Raw genomic sequence first — 10,324 nt, 5'->3', positions numbered from 1 at the left:
AAAAAAAAGAAAGAAAGAAAGAAAAGAAAAAAGAAAGAAATGAATACATAAACTTAAAAGAAATCATGAGAACATGTAGGGGCCGGGATGGGACAGGCATTTGAGGATGGCCTTGGTGGTCAGAGGCAGAGACCCAGTTCCTCTGAGCTCCATGGTGGGCCCGTGAGCAGCCATGGGTGCTCTGGGGAGCACCGTTCAGGCTGTGACTTTGCAGTAGGGCGGATTGGACAGGGGACATGCGAGGGCTGTAGGTGGCAAAGGCTCACACGTAGCAGCATCCAGAGTGGAGAAGATCTGAGCCATGTTCCACAGAACGCTGCACTGAGAGTGGAGGCTGAGCGAGAAAATGATTGAGGACTTCTAGGGCAAAATCGACCCCAGCCAGAGTTACGTCCTCTATCTTGTCCAGTGGCTGCTCTTTCATCTAGAAACTTTCCTCTTGGGCTCATAGTTCTGACACGTGGCGTGGGGAGGGGAACAGTGTACCTAGAGAGGGTTAAAACATCACTCCCTGAGGACCTCGCTGCTCCAACGTAAGGACCTCCATCCTTGACGTGAGATAGAGTGGAGGAGAGACATTGAGCCAGGTGTGCAGATCGATCAAGTCTGGCCCTTCAGTTATCAGTGTTTCAGGTTCGGATACTAAACCTTATCAATACATCCTGCACAGGCAGACAATCGGGGACCCACCTACGCTGGCTAAACCCACAGAAACAAACGTGTGGACTGGAGGGCCCACATGTTCATTTAGTGAGGAGCTCAGCCTTCCCAACCGTCACAAAACTATCACAGGAACCTCCTGTTCTTTTGGGTTGTAGGAAAAGTCATGACGCGAAATGCTTGTATCTATTGTCATGTAATAAGCCGTCCCTGTGGCTTAAAATAAGCATTTCGAGGGCCTGCAGTGGTTCAGCTGCTGAATTCCCACATGGCCAACTGTGGTTTGAGTCTCAGACCTGGCAGCTTGCTTTCTCACTTCCCCACTCTCTCTCTCTGGTCAAATTGAAAATTAATAATAAATAAAATTAAAGTTATTCAAAAAATAAAATAAACATGTTGTTATATTCATGATTTTGTGAGTCAGGATTTGGACAGGACACAATGGAAACAACCTGCCTCTGCTGTGTGATGGGGTGGGGCTTCAGCATGGATGGCTGAAGACCACAGGGATTTCGCAAGTGGGGCCATGTGTCTGGGCCGTGGATCTGGCTTTTGCCTGGCATGTCCCATCTTCTGGGGCTGGAATGGCCAAGCTGGCTCCTTCGGGTGGATGATTTGGTGCCTGGGATGGTTTGGCCAGGGTAGCTGGGTGTCTTTCTCCACAGGTCTGACGTGGGATTCTCACAGTGTGGTGGTCTTGGGACAGTTCGACTTCTTACATAGTACTGGCTTCCCCCAGAGAGAATGTTCCAAGAGACAAAATAGAAGTTGCTAATTTCTTTGATTTCTTGAAAAGTTCATGACTGTGCTAGTCCATGGCATGGTGGTTAAGGCAGCTGGATCCTATATGTCCAACTGCACAGTTCAAATCCTAGACCAGGCAGCTTGCGAAACATGCCGGTATTGTGTGTGCCTTGAATCCTGAAGGAGAGAGGATTATGGCAGGACCATTCCCTATGGGGGGATTTTCTCACTTTCTCTCTGTCTCTTTCTGGTAAGTGCATGCACCCTCTGGCAAATATTTTTTTTAATTCAAAAGAAAAATGTGGAACCAGCAGTTAGCGTAATGGCTATGTCGCTGGACTCCCACGTAGTCAACCGCGGTTCGTGTCCCGGACCCGGTGGCTTAAAACTCACGCCAGGCGCGTGTGCGTGCGTGCCCAAGATCCCGAGAGGAGAATGGAGGAGAAGGGATTGCGGTGTGGCCACCCCCCCTGGGGGGTGATTTCTCGCTTTCTGTCTCTATGTCTCTCTCTGTCTGTCTGGCGAGCGCACGCGCCCTACAGTGAAAATCTCTCCAAAAAAAAAAGAAAAGAAAAATGTGTGTGCATGAGAGGGAGAAAGAAAGAAAGAGAGAGGGAAGGAGAGAGCACCCTCAGCAGGATCTGATCACACTGTGATCCCCTTCTCTCAGCCCTTCAGATAATCCTGATGGGCTTCTGGTCAACCAGGCTGGGAATCCAAACCCATGACTGGCCATGTGACTTCCATTGCTGTAGTTCAGTAAGCCACTGAATGCACTGCAGGGGCTGAACCAAGTTTCCTTCTAGTTTGTTAAGGCCTGCGCCTTGAACCTGGCTTAGCATTATTTCCCTCTGTATTCCACTGGCCAAAGTAGTTACAGAGCCCACTGAGAATCTAGAGAAAACCTAGATCTTGCCTCTTAATAACAGTTGCCAAAGAATCTGCAGCCATCTTTAACCCACCATTTCTAGGACCCAAGTACATAAGGAGAGAAATTAGTAACTGCATTGGTGAGGAGATTGCTTGACACGCAAGGGTCCAGAACTAAAGGAGTGGGATTATATGGAAGGAAACTCCATCCAGGTCTTGGAAAAACCTCATCGAATGTGCTTCTCTGGTGTCTCTCCATCAGGTGAAGTATCTCTGCCATGGATAGCGAGAGAGAACCACAGTCAAATTCTTTCTGTTTGGCTCTCTGCTTCTGGATTTTGTAAAGACCACCCTTATGCTATTATTATATTCTTTCTTCAGTTTGGCTGTTGCCAGTGATTAGATACATTTTCTTCCCCCACACTAAAGCCTTCCAGAAATGATCCTGTAGTTACCTAGATGGGGCTTGAGTGTTTTTCAGTTTCATTTGGCAGACATTTACAGATTGTTCTTGGCCACATCAGGACTGAGTGCACTCCCTTTAAGCTTCAAGAATGAAAGATGTGGGGGACCAGCAGTTAGCGTAACGGCTATGTCGCTGGACTCCCATGTAGTTGACCGCGGTTCGCGTCCCGGACCCGGTGGCTTAAAACTCACGCCGGGCGCGTGTGCGTGCGTGCCCAAGATCCCGAGAGGAGAATGGAGGAGAAGGGATTGCGGCGTGACCATCCCCCCTAGGGGGGTGATTTCTCGCTTTCTATCTCTCTGTCTCTCTCTGTCTGTCTGGCAAGCGCACGCGCCCTGTAGCAAAAACCTCTCAAAAAAAAAAAAAAAAAGAGTGAATAATACCAACTTAGTGATTGTACTTACGGATAAACAATTGTGGTCAAAGAGGTACTGTGAGCATTCAAAGGCCATCTCCATGGTGCAGTGGTAATGCTCTGCTCAGAAGAAGCCAGACGCCACATGGTGACCATGGATGAATCCCTGACCGGTCAGCCTAAAGCATGCTGGGCTGGGCACAAGTGCCCGGGATCTGGCTAGCAGGAGGACTGGAGTGAGGGGGTCGTGGCACAACCAGGCCCTGTGGACAGTGCTCATTGGCCTCTCTCCCTCACACATGCACATGCTCTATCATGAATAAAACAAAAAAGAATATTCAAAGTAGTAGTATTTGTAGCTAGGGAAGATTAAAATGACTCCAGTATTCTGCAGTAGGAAACTAATTGAATACATTTTAGTACAACCATATTATGGAATTTTAGGCAACCATTAAGAGAGGGAGAAGTGGATCTATTGGGTTCATATGAATTGTATGCTACGAGGTGGGAAGAAAGTAAGATGTAAAACTATGCATGTCTGATCCTCGGGGAGGTCTCTGGACCTGAACCCAGAGCCTTTCCATGTCGGTCAGTAACGCAGACCGTCCTGTTTCAGTGCTGCACCACCACCCACCACCCTCCCTTTCCTAAACCTTTGCAACTTCCTCAGACCCTTCCTGACGCACTCAGACTGTCTACAACCTACTTTAACATTCAGTTTGGTCTTCTATACTCTTTTTCCCACTCAGGAATAACCAAGTCATTTTTCTTTAGAAACAAAATTGTATTTTATGACACAAAATTTTTCTTATACCAAAAAAAAAAAATTCTTTATCCTTTCCTTTTAACGTACCTTACCAAAATACATTCTCATACCTAAATCTTTCTTTTCCCATTTCTCCTACATCCTGTTTTCTTTCTGCCTTGTTTCTACGTTCTTAATATATGGACTTTAAAAAACAATTGTCAGATGCATTTACTCTCCAAACAGGGGAGAGGAGAAATAAAGGGAGGGGAGAGAAAGAGAGAGAGAGAGAGAGAGAGAGAGAGAGAGAGGACGTTCTAATTGTGGCATGATCAAGTCCTTCCTCCTTCATTTCTCTGTCCTGTCAGGACCCTGGGCATACACGCACATGTGCCTACTGTGTTTCTCAAACCACCAGGGCTGGGACTCAAATTTCAGGAGGCCATCTAAAATCCATTTTCCTATGCATGGTGCTTGACTGCTGCACCACAGGCTCAGCCCTATAAATTCACTTTTTGAAATAACCTTAACCTCTGGGGGCCAGCAGGTGGCATGGTGGTTAAGGCACTGGACACTCCCACATGGCCAACCATGTTCGAGTCCCGAATCTGGTGCTTTGCTTTCTCACTTTCTCTCTCTCTATCTCTCTCTGGTCAAATTAAAATAAGTGAATGAATAAATACAAAAATTAAATAAATAATTCTTAAACAAAGAAATAACTGTAACCTTTTTTTTTTTGTTGTTGTTGGGAGAGGTTTTTTCTATAGGGCGTGTGCGCTCACCAGAAAGGCAGAGACAGAGACAGAAAGTGAGAAATCACCCCCCAGGAGGGAATGGCCATGCCGCAATCCCTTCTCCTCCATTTTCCTCTCGGGATTTTGGGCATGCACGCACGCCACACGCGCCCAGCGTGAGTTTAAGCTGCCGGGTCCAGGACTTGACTATATGGTAGCCCAGCGACATAGCCATTATGCTAACACTGGTCTCTAATGCTTTTTTTTTAAAAAAAGAATTATTTATTTAACTTTATTTATTCATTCATTTTATTTTTAATTTGACCAGAGAGGTACACAGAGAGAGAGAGAGGAGAGAGAGAGAGAGAAAGTGAGAAAGCAAGGCACCAGGTCCAGGACTCAAACCACGGTCAGCTATTTGGGAGTGTCCAGTGCCTTAACCACCACGCCACGCACTGGTCCCCATGTGTCCTATAATTTCTAAAAACAAATTTTCAATAGAATAATTTTTCAATTTGGAACAGTATAACTTTGTTAAAAGATCCAAATTTTTTTGTTCCCATAAAATTTAAAAATCCAGAGGTAAATAAATTTAATCATAATGTTTTTTCAAAATAATAATTAATTAATTAATTAATTAGCTATAGGGCACATATATTCACCAGAGAGAAAGAGAGAGAAAGTGAAAAAGCAGATCACCAGGTCCTGGATTTGAACCATGGTGAGCCAAGTGGAAGTCCAGCACCGTAACCACCACACCACCTGCTGGCCCAGATTTAATCATAACAGTAATTAGAATATTTTAATTTAGGATTGACTCTGGGAGCCAGCAGGTGGTGTGGTGGTTACGGTGCTGGACTTCCACTTGGCTCACCATGGTTCAAATCCAGGACCTGGTGATCTGCTTTTTCACTTTCTCTCTCTTTCTCTCTGGTGAGCATGCATGCCCTATAGCAAAATTGAAAAAATAAATAAGTTAATTAAATTAAATAAATAATTTTTTATAAAAGAAATGACTGATGTTTTGTAAATATCTTTTACATGAAAAGTTTATTTATAAACAAACATCACATTTATAATTACCTAACTTATTTTTTAAAGAATTAGTTATTTTAGTTTTATTATTATTATCATTATTATTTTAATTTGCTATTGGGCATGTGTAGTCACCAGAGAAAGAAAGAGTAAGTCCCAGCCACTAGGTCTGGGACTCAAACTATGGTTGGCCACGTGGGCTTCCAGTACCCCACCACTATGCCACCTGCTGGTCCCCACCTAATTTACTTTGAAAATATACCTTAATTACTTGCGAAAACTGAGATAATAAAAAAATCAGTCATTATTTAAAGGGATTCTCTGTCAAAGAAAAAAGATAGTGAAGTTAAATTGCTATTCTTTTTTTTTTTTCTTTTTTTGTAGAGGTTTTTGCTATAGGGCACGTGCGCTCGCCAGATAGAGAGAGAGACAGAGAGACAGAAAGCAAGAAATCACCCCCCAGGGGGGATGGCCACGCTGCAATCCCTTCTCCTCCATTCTCCTCTAGGGATCTTGGGCATGCACGCACATGTGCCCGGCGTGAGTTTAAGCCACCGGGTCCGGGACTTGAACCGCGGTCGACTACGTGGGAGTCCAGTGACATAGCCATTATGCCAACTGCTGGTCCCTGCTATTCTTGATATACAGGAACCAATAGACATTTGTGTTTATCTCTCATCTGCAAATTGGTTCTTAGGTTGGACAAATACTTTTATTATCTTAAACATCTGACAGAAATAAGAGTTGTGTGTCTCTGTTATATTTAATGCTGACAAATTTGAATAATTTTTAAAAAGAATTATTTATTTATTTTAATTTGACCAGAGAGGGACAGAGTGAGAGAGAGAGAGGGAAAGTGAGAAAGCAGGCCACCGGATCTGGGACTTGCACCACAGTCTGCCATGTGGGAGTCCAGAGCCCTTAACTACCACGCCACCTACTGGCCTCAGAAGGTATTTCTGTTTTTATTTTATCAACAATTTTAAAATCAATTTATTAAAGATTTACTTAAGTCACATGAACTAAAAGATATCTGGGTTAATTATTATGTATTTTAACAGTCTTAATTTGTATAAGTGCTAATTTATCTGTAAGCCAAATTGAACAGAAGTTATTAAAGGATTTTACCATGTAAGCACAACATACAACATGTTACATGTACATGCATAAACCCTCTCTCACACACACACACACAAGCTCTTAGAGCTTTTGTTTATCCTGATAATCTTATTTTTTTTGAAGAGAGATATTTTTGCTATGGGGGTGTGTGCTCAACTGGAGACAGAGAGAGAGAGAGAGAAAGTAAGAAACCACCCCCAGAGGGGATGGCCACACCACAGTTTTTTCTCCTCCATTCTCCTCTCGGGATTTCTGGGCACACACGCACACCTGATGTTTGTTTCAAGCCACTGAGTCTGGGACTTGAACTGTGGTCAACCATGTGGGAGTCCGGTGCCTTAACTACTATGCTACTTGCTGGCCCTCTGATAGATAATTTAGGAAGACTGTGGACCAAAATTCTGGGTAATGTTTTTGTATCATAGTAGTTTTGTTTTTTTAAATTTTTAAAAACTCTTGCCCAGGACTGAATGGCGACACAACACTAAAACAGCCCTTGTGAGGCTGACCCACATGGGAAGGTTCTGGGTTCAAATACAGTGCCAGAGGTTGCATATCCATGACCTAAGCTCACTCAAGCTGGGGACAGATCATAGCATCGAGACCTTGTTGGAGCGGCTGTCGCTCTCTTTCACTCTGTCTGTCTCACTCATGAGGGAAATAAACTTAACAACAATAAAAAAAAAATGACAAAACCCCCCAAAACTTCACTCCTAAGCCTTTCTTCAGTCTCAAATACCTTTAAGGGTTAATTCTTAGCTGTTCAGTTTATCCAGGACTGGCTGAATTGCATAAGAAAAATCTCTAAGCAGCCTTGAATTTTTAATTTTTAATTTTTAATTTTCAATTTTCAATTTTTTTTTTTTTTTTTTGCCATAGGGTGTGTGTGCTTGCCAGAGAGACAGAGCAGAGAGAAAGTGAAAAATCACCTCCCACTGGGGATGGCCATGCCACAATCCTTCTCCTCCAGTCTTCTATTGGGATTTTGGGCGCGATTTTTCAAGCCATCTGGTATGGGACTCAGACTGTGGCCGCCCATGTGGGAGTCCAATGCCTTAAACATCATGCCACCTGCTGGCCCTGAATTTTTTATTTTAATGCAAGTGAAAAGGTCAGCAGCTTCAAAGATGCAGAGAAAGAAAGAGGGCATTTAAAATCTTCCGCATGTTGGGACCAGCAGTTAACATAATGGCTATGTCGTTGGACTCCCATGTAGCCGACCGCGGTTCGAGTCCCGGACCCAGTGGCTTAAACTCACGCCGGGCGCATGTGCGTGCGTGCCCAAGATCCTGAGAGGATAATGGAGGAGAAGGGATTGTGGCGTGGCCATCCCCCCTGGGGGAGTGATTTCTGGCTTTCTATCTCTCTGTCTCTCTCTGTCTGTCTGGTGAACGCACATGCCCTATAGCAAAAACGTCTCAAAAAACAAAAACAAAAAAAACCCAAAGAATCTTCTGCATGTTAACTTTATAGTTGTAGTTTTGAATGACTCTTTTTCTTTTTTTTTTTTCTTTTGTAAAGGTTTTTGCCTTAGGGTATGTGTGCTCACTGGATTGGGGGGGGGAGCGGGGTGGGGGGAAGACAGAGAAAGGGAAAGTGAGAAATCGCTCCCTGGGCAGATGGCCATGCCACAATCCCTTCTCCTCCATTCTCCTTCCTGGATCTTGGGCACAAACGCACACACCACCGGCATGAGTTTCAAACCACTAGGTCCAGGACTCGAACTGCAGTCGGTCATGTGGGAGTCCAGCAACGTAACCACTGTGCCATCTGCTGGCCCTTGAATGATTCTTATATTGGCTGTAATAATCCTTGCTATAGTTTTCTCATTAATTAAACAGAATGTGCATCAGAATGGACTATAATATAGCCTGCTGGAGCCTCAGCAGGATGGCTGTCCTGGCATGGCTTAGAATTTTTAGAATCCTGTTCCATATTAATCTCCCAGAAGCAAAGGAAATCCTGTATTTTTGCTCTTGGAAGATGTTCAGAAAACAGGCAGGGAGTAAAAGAGCCAAATTACTTACAGATGTATTATACTAATACCAAAAGTGAAATAAAAAATGAGTCCTCTGGAAAGACTTCACAAACAGAATATGTTTGTAGAAACTAAGAGTACTCATCGTAAGGATGATGCCTTTATACCAGAAAGAACTATCCAGAAAATAAAGTCTTTTATCCCCCTAGAGGGTTACAAAGTCCTTAATTTAGGCTGACCAAACCAGATCCTAATTAAAAACAGAAGAATTCACCAAAGAGAGGAAATCGGAGACTCTGAGGAGAGATCAGCAAGGGCAGAACAGGTGAGCCGTGGAAGGGGAGTGCTCAAGGGGATCAGCGGGTACAAGCGCTCGGTTCCAGGAGCTGCCCATCCGTCTGAGGTGAACCTGCTTCTTGAGGCAAACCACTTCTTTTTTTTTTTTTGAGAGGTTTTCCCTATAGGGCGCATGCGCTCGCCAGACAGAGAGAGACACAGAGACAGAAAGCGAGAAATCACCCCCCAGGGGGGATGGTCACTCCGCAATCCCTTCTCCTCCATTCTCCTCTCAGGATCTTGGACACGCACGCACATGCGCCCGGCGTGAGTTCTAAGCCACCGGGTCCGGGACGCGAACCGCGGTCGACTACGTGGGAGTCCAGTGACACAGCCATTACGCTAACTGCTGGTTCCCAAGGCAAACCACTTCTGACACCAAAATTTTCAACTCTAAATGTAAACAGGCAGAAAGACTGTAAGAAAAATGAGGGCCAGCCAATGGCATGGTGATTAGTCAAGGTGGATGAATCGTACATGGCCGACTTCGTGGTTTGAGTTCTGGACCCGACAGCTTGAAAATTATGTCGGGTGCTTGTGAATGCATGTCCCAAACCCCCAGAGTAGAATGAAGGAGAAGGGATTGTTGAGTGGCCATCCCCCCAATGGGTGATTTCTCTCTCTCTCTTTCTCCAATGAGTGCACATGCCTCATAGCAAAAGAAAAGAAAGAGAGAGAGAGAGAGAGAGAGAGAGAGACTGTCATTAATCCAAATGCAAGATGGCAATGCCTACACTAAGGCATTAGTCAAGGAAATATAAGAATTTAGATTCAAGAAATATAAACAGCTTCTCAAGGATTGAATAATTGTGGAGTGGGAGAGAGAGGGAGGAGCCAAAAGAGTTACCAGCATTATCTCATATAAGTGGAATCTAGAAAAAAAAATAAAAAGAAAGAAAAAGAAAAAGAAGAAAAGAAAGGAGAAAAAAAAAAAAAAGAAAAAATAGACCTGGCAACGTGGAATACACTTGTCATAGAAAACTGTGGCCATATTCAGGGACATAAGAAAGAAGGATTTTTAAGAGATAAATGAGGCAGGGGGGACCTGCAGTTAGCATAATGGCTATGTCGCTGGACTCCCACGTAGTCGACCATGGTTCATGTCCCAGACCCAGTGGCTTAAAACTCACGCCGGGTGCGTGTGTGTGCGTGCCCAAGATCCCAAGAGGAGAAGGGAGGAGAAAGGATTGCAGCATGGCCATCCCCCCTGGGAGGTGATTTCTCGCTTTCTGTCTCTCTGTCTCTCTCTGTCAGTCTGGCGAGCGCACGCGCCCTATAGCAA

At 44.4% G+C, this 10,324-nt stretch overlaps 1 protein-coding gene across 1 annotated transcript in view; it reads left to right on the top strand.

Moving 5' to 3' along the window:
* The window catches only part of CYP27A1 (cytochrome P450 family 27 subfamily A member 1), a 54,054-nt gene that overhangs the window by 3,735 nt on the left and 39,995 nt on the right, over positions 1–10,324 (top strand).

Source organism: Tupaia chinensis, unplaced genomic scaffold, assembly GCF_000334495.1.
Source record: "Tupaia chinensis unplaced genomic scaffold, TupChi_1.0 Scaffold145907_1, whole genome shotgun sequence".
NCBI lineage: Eukaryota > Metazoa > Chordata > Mammalia > Scandentia > Tupaiidae > Tupaia > Tupaia belangeri.
This window is presented reverse-complemented; position numbering and strand designations above follow the sequence as displayed.